The 13,931-nt window shown below is 30.1% G+C and overlaps 1 long non-coding RNA gene across 2 annotated transcripts in view; it reads right to left on the reverse strand.

Annotated features, from left to right (window-relative positions):
- Positions 1 to 951: 951 nt before the first annotated feature.
- The window catches only part of LOC149216736 (uncharacterized), a 276,479-nt gene continuing 263,499 nt past the window's right edge, over positions 952 to 13,931 (reverse strand). Inside the window, exons 8-9 of one of the 2 annotated variants that reach the window (XR_016250591.1) lie at positions 1,978 to 2,078; positions 952 to 1,172 (exon numbers count right to left, since the gene is read on the reverse strand). This is a non-coding gene — a long non-coding RNA (uncharacterized LOC149216736). The remainder of the gene's footprint in view (positions 1,173 to 1,977; positions 2,079 to 13,931) is intronic. The other variant, XR_016250592.1, reaches the window with a different exon arrangement.

Raw genomic sequence — 13,931 nt, forward strand, 5'->3', positions numbered from 1 at the left:
AGACCATTGCTCTGATGACAGTGATCTGACTGTTCAGATTAACTGATTGTTGGTTGATGTAGTTATTATTGAGTTTGAGCTTCAATTTTACCGATGGGTCCAGTTTGAAATTTTGATGAAACGTGGCCTTCATATTGTGTTGTTGTGTACCAAGAGTATCCAGTCTGAAAATTCATGAAACGTGGTCCCTGGAGGAAGAGATATGGTCGTAGCCCTCTGTAGGTCGACGCCTATGTATTAGTAAACATATCGGCTAGTACAAGAGTTAGGGGGTTGTAGCTCCCTTCTAGTAGAAGATGGAGAACGAGAGAAGGTTGTAGCCTTCTGCAGGTGGGTGTCTGTGTACTGGTATGAGTTTGCACCAATACAAGATTGTAAACAGATTTTGTTTATATTAAAAAGAAGATAGAGATGATAGCAACAAGTGGTTTTTCTCTCGCATTGGGTTTCCACCTTAAATCTTGGTGTTCATGTGTGTTACTTATGTGTGATGGTTTATTTTGTTATTACTGCACATAGCCACTGTTAAATAAAGTACTAATGCATTGATTAAAAATGAACACATGATGAATTAACTGAATCATAAGTTCACTAGATATACGTTGGTTTCTTTCATAACAGCTGCGTGCACATGTGAGTTCACTTCACTGAACTAGCATATATAAATCAGATTATGAAATGAAAAAAATATTGAATTGTAAAGACTGATTCACCCCCCCCCCCAGTGTTATTTCCAACATGATGGACAAGTTGTTTGCATTTATCGCAAATTCGCTGAAAAGGAGGAGAGAATACATTTATGGCTCTCAACACTCCTTGGATATGTGTTTTTTTATATTTATTTTTGCCACGAGGAAAAATTGAATTGTTAGAACCAATATGTATTATCAAAATCCAAGATTTTACACATCAAACTAAAACTATTGTTACTTGAACAAAATATCTATTGGTAAATATACCTGTGCTCTTGACATTACAAAAGGAAATAAATGCGGTTTTGCACATTCATCATTCAATGGCTCAAGAAAAGTTGTTGATCCATAGCGTAATTGTTGACTCCCTTTCACATCATTTCTGACAATGTTTTTGAACAAATAGAGTGGACTCATCTTTGATGCCAATTCATATTGTATTTTGAAAAAATGTTCTCTATGATTATTGTTCAATAACAACTGCAATAAACCAGGCAACACATTTTTGGTTAGACAATCTACACAAAAAGAATAATGAGATAATTGCTACCTTGATAACAATGCAAAACAAAGATACAATAACATAGTTTCAAAGAAACTATTAGTTTTTTTTTTTCAATTTGCAAGTATAGTTATTCTAGAAACAGACTTACAATTGCATTATCCTCCACAACTTCACCATATTTTATATTGAGTTCCAGTTTCTTGTTATTTTGGTGGTAGCCTACTACTATTTCTCCTATTGACCCAACTGCATATGCATCAGTTGAAACAATGAGACTGTGTATTGTTGTATCTAGATCCAGTTTGTGTTTTTTACAAACCTGTGTAATTGATTCAACTATGGTTTTGTCCTATAACACTATCCAACACTTTGTGTCTCCTCGTTCATAAATACCCCTTTTCTTATTGTAAAATCTGTAATTTGAACATTATTTCCAACACTAAATATGTTTTTGAAATGATCTATAAAATTATTGCCCATGTTCACTGTGATAGCTAGTTGGTCGTGGCTATCAACCAAATCAGTGTGGAGTAACTTCGCCTTTGCAGGAGAGTTAAGAATTTTAGTTTGTGCTGGCCCATAAATAACCAATACATCGTCTTCAATTTTTTTTGCATATGATCTTGAGCATATTTCAATGATTAATGAGGATATTACTTCCATTGTTTTTTCTCTGCTTATATGCAAAATCAAAACAACATGCTTCAAAAAACATTGACATTGATTTAATGTAAATAAGTCATTTGACTATAAAAACATTTAATGCAGCACAAAGCTAACCTTTTCGGATTCTCGTTTTCCACCATTTGTTCTTCCAATATTTGTTTTGCTAGAGCTAGATGTTTCCATGATATTGTTCCAAATGACTGAAACAATCATTGCTAGAAAATGAAAATGCAAAGCATCAAGTAAGTGACAATTGTACAAAGAACATTTAAAACAATGTATACGCTACAATAATAAATTATATATGCATGAATTATGTTTTTATAGTACTGTTAGCCATTAGTTCGTGGCTATGTAGTAAATGTGCATAAGTCACAATAAAGAGAATGTTTTATGTATTTCATTGGAAAATATACATATAGTTCACTTTTGGAAATGTGTTATTAATAATTACCATGGGCACTGTTTTTTATTTTTATTTTTTATATTTTTGTAATTTTTGTATCAAAAAAGCAGTCACACAAGAAATAATGAAATATGAACTAAAATCTAAAGCAAATAATACTATTCAACATATGGAGCAAATTGAAACAAAGTGGAAACTAAAATGCATAGATTGCATACCAAGCATTGCATTAAAATTTATTGTTATACAAGGGAAATAAAACAAATTTACGTTAATCGTTTAAAGACTTGCCGAAATTTGATATTTGCATGTTTTCGTTGTTTCCTTGTTTTTCGTTGTGTAGAATTTCTTTGTTTTTCAATATTTTCAAATCAAGGCATATGTCAAAGGTGCATGTTTTCAAATGTGGCAAATATTGTGACAAGTCAACAATGAAATTCTAGAGTACAAACATTGGAAAAATGACTCAAGGTGACAACAAAGGCAATAAGCATCACAGACATGAAAAGAAACAACCGTAGCTGAAAATTTTGTCCAAAAGTGATCTAGCATTGAGCTATAGTCAATTGCCATTTTTTTGTATCAAGATTGAAGTCAATTGTCGTTTTTTTTATTTTATTTATCAAGATTGAAATCATTATTTCAATTTTTGCATTTGGTGCAGTATATAGATTTGCAACTATATTGGGTTATTTTTCAACAAGGAATGTTGAAATTGATGATTTTTTTTTTGTATCGTTATTGAAGTCAATGTTTTGATTATTATTATTATTATTATTATTTCTTTTTTAAATGGCTAGTTTGCAACATGTCCTTATTGAAATCACCAACAAGCACTATTGGCTAGTTGTTCCATGCGTGCTTTAAAATGAGTTTGATGAAATTAATTCTCTTCAATTTTTGCATTTGGTGCAGTATATAGATTTGCAACTATATTGGGTTATTTTTCAACGTGGAATCTTGCAATTGTTGATTCAAATTCGTCTTTTGTATAAGTGATATGATTCTCAACCACAATACTTATTATATATTAGTTGATAATTCCATGTAAATGGTATAAATGTAAGTAGTCATATTTGCTAGACAATAATGGATTCAATAGAGATGCTTTTGCTTTTGTTTCTTGGAAACAAAAAAAATTGAGCACTCATTATATCATAAATAGCAATGATATATTTAAAATGCAAGGACAAATTATGAGTGTTCAATGAAGATACTGTCAAATCGTCAAGTGTTTTATTTTGATATATGCTATATTCAAGCTCATACCAAACATTTTGTCTAAGTCTATTTAGCTCAATAGCAACTTTTTCATTGAGAGAAAAATTACTATGTTCCAATTTGTTTAATAAATACAATAATTAATATCTTTGACATGAGAAAATGTAGTATAAACAAGTCCATGTTTCCTAACTCCTTTTGGGTCAAAGGTAGATTTGTCAATTGTTAACCAGTGTGATAAATGTATAGTTAAGGCACATGCCATTTGGATAGGAAATTGTTCTCTTGTAAACCAATTTTTTTGTTTGATTCATTATTCCTACAAACCCTAGTAATAAGTGTCCACACAAAACTTGTTCCATCTTTGTACGAATTCACCATTTTTCCCATTGAATAGTGTCAACAACTAGATCAACAAATTTGATAAAACTTCCACCATTTTCAAATGTTGTTGATGCTCTGAGAATTCCTTTGACACCATTAACCAAGTTACCCTAAATATTGTAATTTTCGCCAATTAGTTCAACAAGTCTATTTTCTTCCAACACAATAGAAGATGGAAATTGCAGTTTCATATGTTTATTGCGATTTATATTTGTTGAGTCAATTGTTCTATCATATGCATTTAGTATAATTGATTCTTTGTTGATGAGAGACAACATTCTTTCATTATGTTCATTTACATTCTTGTTTAAATAATTAGGTATGGAAAAGTTGGATCATTTCGTCCTCATATATAACAATGCTTATTGAAGAATGCAATATCAACACCAGTATGTGAACATGTTCTGATTTTGTTTAAGATGGATACAAATTTTCTATTGTCTTGTCACATTACATGTTTTAGTTCATAAGTTTTCACATTTTCTTTCCAAAAATTGTAAAGAGCACTGGTTCCTTTAAGATGTGGTTGTTCAAATATCCAACAATCACGTACAAGCTTACTCTAAAATATTATGTCAAGGCTCCCAAAAGGGCAAGCTGGAGTATATATAATTTTGTTGAGTCGCTTGTCAATGCTATAAAGCAATTGAGACCAGATTAATGAAGACTCATCTATCAATGGAAATTTATGGTGTTCATATTCTTTTCTCAATACATGGAGTGTGTTAGAAGCCAATAGCACCATGTGACATGATGAAAGTGGAAAATGCAACGTTGAGTGGAATATAACACCATGTGCAATATATGAAACTTTATCAACAAATACAATTATTAGAACTTTTGTTTTTCAAATAATTTGATAACATCAGTAGGGCAACTTGATCCAAAGAACAATGTTTGGAAGTTCAGTTCTTTAGAGAATTTGTCATGAAAAATTCCTAGGGGACAAACTCTTTCAGGAGGCACAATCTATATTATTCTTGTATCAATATCGTGGATAAGGTGGGTCTATGAATGTATAAGGTGAGTCTAGTTCCTTCATTTTTGGACTATCATTCTAATGATCTTTTCTATTTCAATCAAAATGTTATTTCCATTCATAGTTAAGTTCTATTTGTTTGCTTTTGTATATAGATGTGTTGCACAAGTCATGTAATGAACACATCACTTTCTTGGGTCAAATATTTTGAGATAGATATGCACTCTTGTATTCCAGGTTTCTTTTTAGCATAATTTCTCTTGTCATAGTGGCATCAATTTCTCTAGGTAATGCTCTCTCAATTCCATCTAGACTAGAAGGAACATTTATGATTGTTCTTGTTAATCCAATTTGTGATGTTTTGTAGAAAACTTGTATTATTTATGCAAAATCCATCTTAGGTGCCACTAACCTCTCTTCCAAATATGTCTTTTGTGCAACGAACATCAATTTTTTTTTAATTTTTTTTTTCATCGAATATAAAGAGGTGATGCAAATGTAGGGACTTCTTTCATTAAGTATTGCATTTTACAAGATTTGCATATTTGTTCATTGAATTTAATGGTTTTGAAGTTTGAAGTAAGCACTAGATAACAAATAGTAGATAATCTATCCAAAGGACAATATATCACAAATAAAATGCATATGTAGGTGTGTCTTGGATTGATTGCAAATATGCCATAATTGCTTTATTTGAATTTATATGTTGCTTTTGTGCTTCTTGTATTACATCACCTTCTGCTTGTATTACATATTACAATTAATGTGAGTGAGTGTACAACTTACTATAGGCATTGGAAAAAGAAGTGGATACTTCTTTGTTATTTTGTGTCTCCATTGAAAAAGGATCATTGACCTCACTTGATAATGTGGAATCCTTTGATACTACAAAAAAAAAACTTTTTTCTTGATACTATGTTATCAATTGACAAATGTTTCAATTGAGTAGACCATCTAGTAAACCTAGATTCTTTGTTAATAGGATATCTACAAGGTACACTTGAATTCGGCTTGCAATTATCTCTTTCTGAGATTCCTTTAAGCATGTGTAATGGATTGTCAATGTTACTAATATTCTCAACATTATGGAATTTCAAAATTGCACAGAAATGTGCATGTGTTGAAGATATTGGTACATGACTTTGGAGAAATTTTTTTGATGAATAGAATCCCAAGGAAATATCTTTTCTTTCTATATTCCAGATATATATGTTAACCTCAAGGAGTTCACAATCATTGTATTGCAAAACATTTTTCCTCTATATGTCCATATGCATATAGCATTGATAAGCATTGATAAATTTATAATATAAGCTTTCCAATCATTGATAATTTATAATATAAGCTTTCCAATCATTGGTAATTTGCTCTTGTTCAACGTTTTTATTACTCAGGTGTTGTTGTAAGCAATTCATAGCTTTATCATTGTTGCAAATGAAACAAATGTAAAAAAGATTGTGCAATTGTTTTTCTGATATCAGATGTATCAAATAATCGTGCAAATGTGCAAATAGACTCAAATAAAGAGTCATCACAACCATTGAAAATTTTTCAATAGACCATGAAACCTTGTTCAAACAACATTTGCTTAATTGACAATGTGTCAAATTGTCCATGTGAGAATTGGTATGGGAAAATTTCATGGGCCAATCATTCTACCTACTAAAGCTACACTATCTACTATGTCATGTAGCATCAGTGGTTCAAAATGTCCACATGTAGGATTTTGACTATGTAGCAAAATATTATATAGATAGCCATAAATGTCTGAATTGAAATATAGATATGCTTGGCCATTTGTAATAGACAAACATTGAACAAAACTGACAAGAAGTTGAAGAACCATTTGATACAAAATGAATCCCCCCCATAAGATAATTGTAGTTTGAGCATAAATAAAAGAAGGTGTACACAATACTTTCAAGTACATTGCAAAATAATTAACATGATGAAGGTATTGAATGTATTCAGGCATCAATTATGTATGAAATGAATGCAAAGGAACATCATGTCCATGAGATAAGCAAAGTCGAAAGTGGTTTACAATTTCATGTCGTATTTCAACTTAACTATAGTGAAAGTGAAGAAAAATAAATAAATGAGGCAAATAAATAGTCACCATGATAATAGAATAAATGCTCTAATCTATGTAGATTGAATCTAGATAACTTCTGATCAATTTCTTGCAATTTTGATCATTTTCAATGCAAAACTATTACTTATTTCCGTAATGTATATTGAGACAAATTGATAAATTGACCAAATGTGACAATGATTTGTAGCATTAAGAGCATGGATTGCATTGAATGTCCAATCAACACACATGATACTACGAAATTTTTAGACCTCATGTATTATCTAGTCTACATTGTATTTTTGATTATCTTCTCTCCCTGTTTTTTTATTTCACAATACTATGAAAATGAGTACATAGCATTGTAACTAAAGAGTGAATGAAAATGTGATAAGGAATCTCAAAGATTGCATTTTTTTTGCAATTGAAACATAATTTAAAACTACAGACATTTATGAAATTTAAAATAATAGTAACAAAAGAATTATTACCATTTTAACAAATTTTAAAACACAATATTTAATTTCCAAACTTTCATAAAGAATTTTTTAGAATAACAATAAATTTGTTTCAAAATGTATAAATCAAATAGAATCCCATTATTAGCTTGAAAAACAAATTACAATATAGCTTTCTATAATAAACAACTCTAATTTAAGATAACAAATAAGAAACCATTTCTCAATTGCAATCATAGAACTATAACTACACTAAAATGCAAACCAAGGTGGGGAGGATAAATTTGTACCACACTGTTCACTAGACATTGAAACCGTTATCTACTATACCACAAATAACAAATAACATTCTACCCACACATGGCTAGAGTAATTACAAATAAAAAACATCACTCTATATTAATAATAGTTCTATAACAACATTAAATTGGACATGTACTTTAGTAAATGTGTCAAATTGAAAAAAAAAAAAACATATTGCGCAAGAATTCTCCAGAAATGCAATAATTAAAGCTTCCATAGCCACTCATCTTGGAATTCAGATTCCAAGTAGATATACACAAAAAAATGACTATAAGATCTAGAGATGCATGTAATATCTCATGATTTTAGCATTACAATCTGTAGGAATTCTCTCACTTGAGACATAGCGAATCAACAAATTTAACATCTAAATCACATAAAACAAAAATCTTGCATGTTTCCCTTTGACAATCATTCATTTTCCTCTGAATTTGAACAAAGATATTGGATCCAACAACATAAACATTTGCACCAACTCAAACTGCAACTAATCTACCTGCTAAAATTGCATTCAAACCACTCATTGTTTTTCCTTTTCTCTAATTTATTTGCAGAATGCAATTTCTGATTATCAGACTCCTCTTTTATGAGTTCTTGCAACAACTTTGACAATTCTACAACTACACATTCCATGACTCAAAATCATTCACAATTTCATAGCATTGTTTTATAACACATTCCACCCAAACTAGCAGACATCACAAGAATCCAGTATACCATCAAGTCAAATAATGATTAGACATTGTACTTCAAATCAAACCAAATGTCAATTGCTCAAAAAAGTAAAATATAAGTATCTAAAGGTACTTGAAGATCCCTATAGTTGTCTTTAAGTGTTCAGACATTAAATACTATTAAACACCACAATTACAAATAACAAAGGTTGTAATATTATTTAATTCCTCCTAGTTTTCATTTGTTTTGAAAAAAGAAAAAAACACATAATTGCTACATACAACAATAATATTATTCCATAATTCAAAGAATCATTTAAAATACTAACTTGCAATCTAGCCATCGATAACATGTAATTTAATCCCAAATTAATGGACAACAATAAATTTCATTTAAAATTTCTAAAAAATCTATCAAGTTTTGGATATTGCTCCATCTAAATAAAAATAATTAGCACTTTAAAATTCAAAGACAATTCAAAATTACATTTATGATCAGAACATCCTAAACGCTACAATCCCATACCTATAAAATAAAAAGCACATATAGAAACAAATATTTCTCAGCTAAAAATAACAATATTTGATCAAATCCTAAAAATACATATTTCAAAGGCCCGTCAAACACATTAAACCAATTACCAATTTGTATATTAGAAAGAATAATGTATATTAGCAATTTATATCCATGATTCCATAATTTTATTGCTCAATTCAATTTTTTTATTTTATGTTTTTTTACCAATAACATATGTTCATTGAATATCAAGCAATGCATCATGACTTACAGAAAATCATTAATAAAAATAATAACATGTTTCTAACTATACATCACTTAATAATAATAATAATATATAATACAAAACAATGTATTTATTAACTATTAAATTGCAATTTTCAAGTTTATTTACATGTCGTTAAACCCGCTATAAATGACACAACATCACATTGATGTCCAGTAATACTAGTTAAATAAGAAATTTTAACATCCATGAAATTTAAAATAAGCAAATATAAAACAACTTAATATAATAACTTAATACTCTATATATTTATATATAAATACAATAAAGTTTGATAATAAAGCATTTTAGCATTATGTAAACAATTAAAAGAATAACATTATTGAAATTTCAATATATATATATATATATATATATATATATATATATAATAGCATAAATATAGTTAATTTTAAATTTAATTAATTACTTAATTTACAAAATATATGAATAAATTTAAATAAAATTTAAATTCATATTCACATGACTTAAAACAAAATCGCCTCTACTTTACAATGAGTCAAAATAATCAAAATACTCATTGAAACTTTAATTCATTTTGCAACCATCTACAATTTTAAGTAAAACCAATAAAACTTAATAATTTAGTCTTTTGTCACAATTAAAAATAATTAGGACTAAAAAACAAAAAAATAAAAAAAAAACAAAAAGAACATGCTCAATAAACAAAAGTAAAGAAGATCTTGATACAAAATGTACTATAGAGAAAAAGTTAGATATACTACAAAGTTGTATTTTAGATTTAATCTGTTAAACTATATATATATATATATATATATATATATATATAATTTTATCAATTTATATCTAAAAGACAATATTAGAATCCATTTTCTAAAATTGTATTTTAAATAAATAATTTCCAAACTTAAAACAAAATTGATTTAAAATGTTTCCATGTATTGTAGATTGAGCCAATTTGGTCCAGCACTATCAATAGTCGGGAGTGTCTAGAGAGACCACTCAAATGACAAATCCGACTTCTGACCTCACAGACGAACCTGTCTTTCCACTTGCCTTTAGTAGGGACCACAAAACATATGTACATACAGTTCGCTGTGTTTATAGCACAATGCAAAACAAAATGCCGACCTCAAATCTCATAGCCAACCCAACCACCGACTTTCTTGTGGCAGGGCCCACAAAAGAAACATATATCTATAATTGACTTTTTTATAATTTATCATTTTATATTATTTGATAAAATTAGTTTAAACTGTTTTTTACATCAACAAAAACATAAATTAAATAAATTATACTTACAAGATAAAATGTTTAAAAGATGTGAACCCATTATCCCATTCTCTAAAGAAAAAAATAAAATATTGCAGATGTAGCCGAATTGGCGGAGACATATCAGTGGTTGGCAATGTCTAGAGAGACCATTCAAACCACAATACTAACTTTTGATCTCATAGTCGGGACCCGCTTCTGACTTGCTTTTAGTACGAGACACAAAGGAAATATGTGCATATAGTTATCTGTAACCTCATAGTCAGTTTGACCTCCGACTTTCTTCTATAAAGGCCCACAAAACAAACATACGTGTCTATAATTTTTTTTTTTCACATAACATATTATTTAAATATAAAATTATAAAAATGTAATATATATATATATATATATATATATATATATATAGATTAAGTATCTCAATATACTTAATATTTTAGAATCCATTCTCTAAAATTGTAATTTAAATAAATAAATTTCAAATTTAAAACAACATCGACATAGAATGCTTCCATGTAGTATTGTATATAGAGCCAATTTGGTCGGGGACTGTCAACAGTCAGGAGTGTCCAAAGAGACATTCAAACCACAAGTCTGACTTTCGACCTCATAGTCGGACCCGTCTTTCGATTTGCTTTCAGTTGGGACCACAAAATAAATATGTACACATAGTTAGTCGCGTTTATAAGAAGGCCAATTAGTGGCAGAATGTCATGGCACCATTCAAAACACAATGTCGACCTCTGATCGCATAACCACCCTAAACATTGACTTTCTTCTGGTAGGGCCCACAAAAGAAACATATATGTATAATTGGCCTCTTTATAATTTCATATTTTATTTCTTTCATATTACATATTATTTGATAAAATTAATCTAAAACATTTTTTTAATCAATAAAAACATAAATTAAATAGATTATACTTATTAAAAAAATGTTTAAAATATGGGAACCAGTCATCCCATTCTCTAAAGAAAAAAATCAAATATTGAACTAGGCGCTGAATTGGCCAGGGAGTGTCAATAGTCGGGAGTGTCTAGAGAGACCATTCAAACCACAATGCCTACCTCTGATCTCATAGTTGGGACCAACCACCAACTTGCTTTCAGTAGGAGCCACAAAAGAAATATGTGCATATAGTTATGTGTAACCTTATGGTTAGCCCGACTTCCTACTTGCTTCTACAAAGGCCCACGAAACAAAAATATGTATATATAGTTTTTTTTTTCACATAACAAATTATTTAATAAATGTAATTTAAAATACTTTATTCTTTTACCAATAAAGAAACAAACTCAACAAATTATTTTTATAAGACATTTAACATTTAATTTATAACATATTAACTCATGATAAACTTCATCATGACCATTTAAGTAGTTTATAAGAAATAATAATAATAACAACAGTGAACCTAGATTTTGAGTCGAATTGGTCGGGGAGTGTCAATAGTCTGGAGTGTTTAGAGAGACCATTAAAACGACAATGCCGACCTTCAATCTCATAGTAAGAGTCGACCTTCAACTTGCTTTCAGTAGGAGCCACAAAAGAAATATATGCATATAGTTACGCGTGTTTACAACAACCACCTCCGACCTCATACTCAGTATGACCTCCAACTTGCTTCTACGAAACCCCACAAAACTAACATATGCGTCTACAATTTATTATTTTGTTTTTTTATATAAAATATTATTCAATAAATGTAATTTAAAATACCCTATTCTTCTATCAACAAACAAACAAATTCAAAAAATTAATATTTTTATAAAACATTTACTTAAAGCAATTTTACAGAAAAATTATTATTCTTCCTATCTAAAAGTTTAAGATAACAACTCCAAAAAATACCTACAAATTAAAAGAAAATTAAGATTATCATGCTTAAAATATATGAACTCGCCAACCCTTGTCTAAAGAATAAAATAATCTGAATATGGTTCATACATTACACAACTAAACTTAAATGTCAGTTACAAATTCAAGATTGCTTGAACCTCAACCTTTGCCAAGCTGGCTCGGAGCTCAGCCCTTTCTATGAATCTTCTCCAAAAACACACTAATTGCATGCCCTCAACTACGAGTTTCCTCTGATTCCAAAGAAAAATAAAAAAATGAAATGGAGATAGATTCCCCTATAAAAACTCGCATACATGAGTCTATAACGTAGAAAGTATATAAAAAAACTCACATAAACGAGTTTGCTAAAACGCAAACATGCATCAACTTCCAACATCACAAAGCGTCATGCCCGACTGAGGTCAGACTTATCTTCTTCCCAAGCTAGTTGTTTATGCCAATATAACTTCAACCTCCCTGACTATCTAAACGACATGATGTGCGGTAAGAGCCACCACCTTGCTGACAATCCTTCTGAAAATACAAAGATCTCTACACTCCCAACTTCACATGTTTGAAACTAAATTCTGGGAAATCTTCATCGTAACCGCTATAGAAAATCATGGAATCCGATCGGCAGACAATTTAAAACTAGAACATATGGAATTGGGTTCAACACCTTGCCCACATAACTTCCACAAATGCAAAAATAGGCCAACTTGCGACCTAGCTTTGGTTAGTCAATACTGGTTTATTCCTACAACATTGCATCCAAACCATAGAAACTTGAGATGGAAATGTATTTAACACTTCTGAGCCACTAAATGAGACTTTTATGATAGAGAGGACTCAAAAAACTTACTAGGTTTCCGTTGCTAGAATCCAACAATCTGCTCACCCAAACAACTCTTATGCTCTAAATTCGAAAGCCTCACCTGCGAATTATGTAAAACAACGAACCATTAGAACTCCAAATTATGCACCATGATCATTAAACCAGAAAATAATGTTCACACATTCACCTGTCAAATTGTCATCGAGGAAGTTGGAAAACTTGCATCCTACCACATAGCCAACAACTTCAACATTCCGCACAAAAAGCTTATTTCTCACACCCACCGAAGTATAAACAACAAAAGAAAAAAGAAAAACCAAAAAGCAAAAAAAAAAATCACCTCGTAACAAGGAAAACCTGACAACGAGATGTAAAGCAAGAAACAACAAATCCAACCTTAATGAGTGCCACAACACTAAGAAAAAAATAATAATACAACCACTTTGAACAACAAAAATAGCTAAATCCGCTTCTCGGTGATCCATCAACCATAATAATAAATTCTCCACTAACACTTTTAAAACGAAATTAACACAACTAGATCTCAAAGCATCCCAACTTAGCTTCCAGTTATACGAAGGATCGCCCTTCCTTGTACCTACACTGTCAAATTCAATCTAACGTGCATGGTAGGGTGATGTCGACCCTTGAATTCCAGAGCTGGGGATGTGGCATCGCGCTGACATCACACAAAAATTTATACCAAAAGCCTAATGTTAACTATGGAGATTTGAAAATTTGCGCTAGTACAGAAAAACTAATAGCTTTGAACCAATCATAGATGTCACTGCGTAAGCAGTGATATAATAATGTATAACCTATATTTGGTTGTTATATGCATTCTTCAGGCAATGGTAA

This window comes from Pinus tabuliformis, chromosome 1_1 (assembly GCF_031772625.1).
Source record: "Pinus tabuliformis cultivar Carrire ecotype Pingquan chromosome 1_1, CPIR1, whole genome shotgun sequence".
Classification (NCBI taxonomy): Eukaryota; Viridiplantae; Streptophyta; class Pinopsida; order Pinales; family Pinaceae; genus Pinus; species Pinus tabuliformis.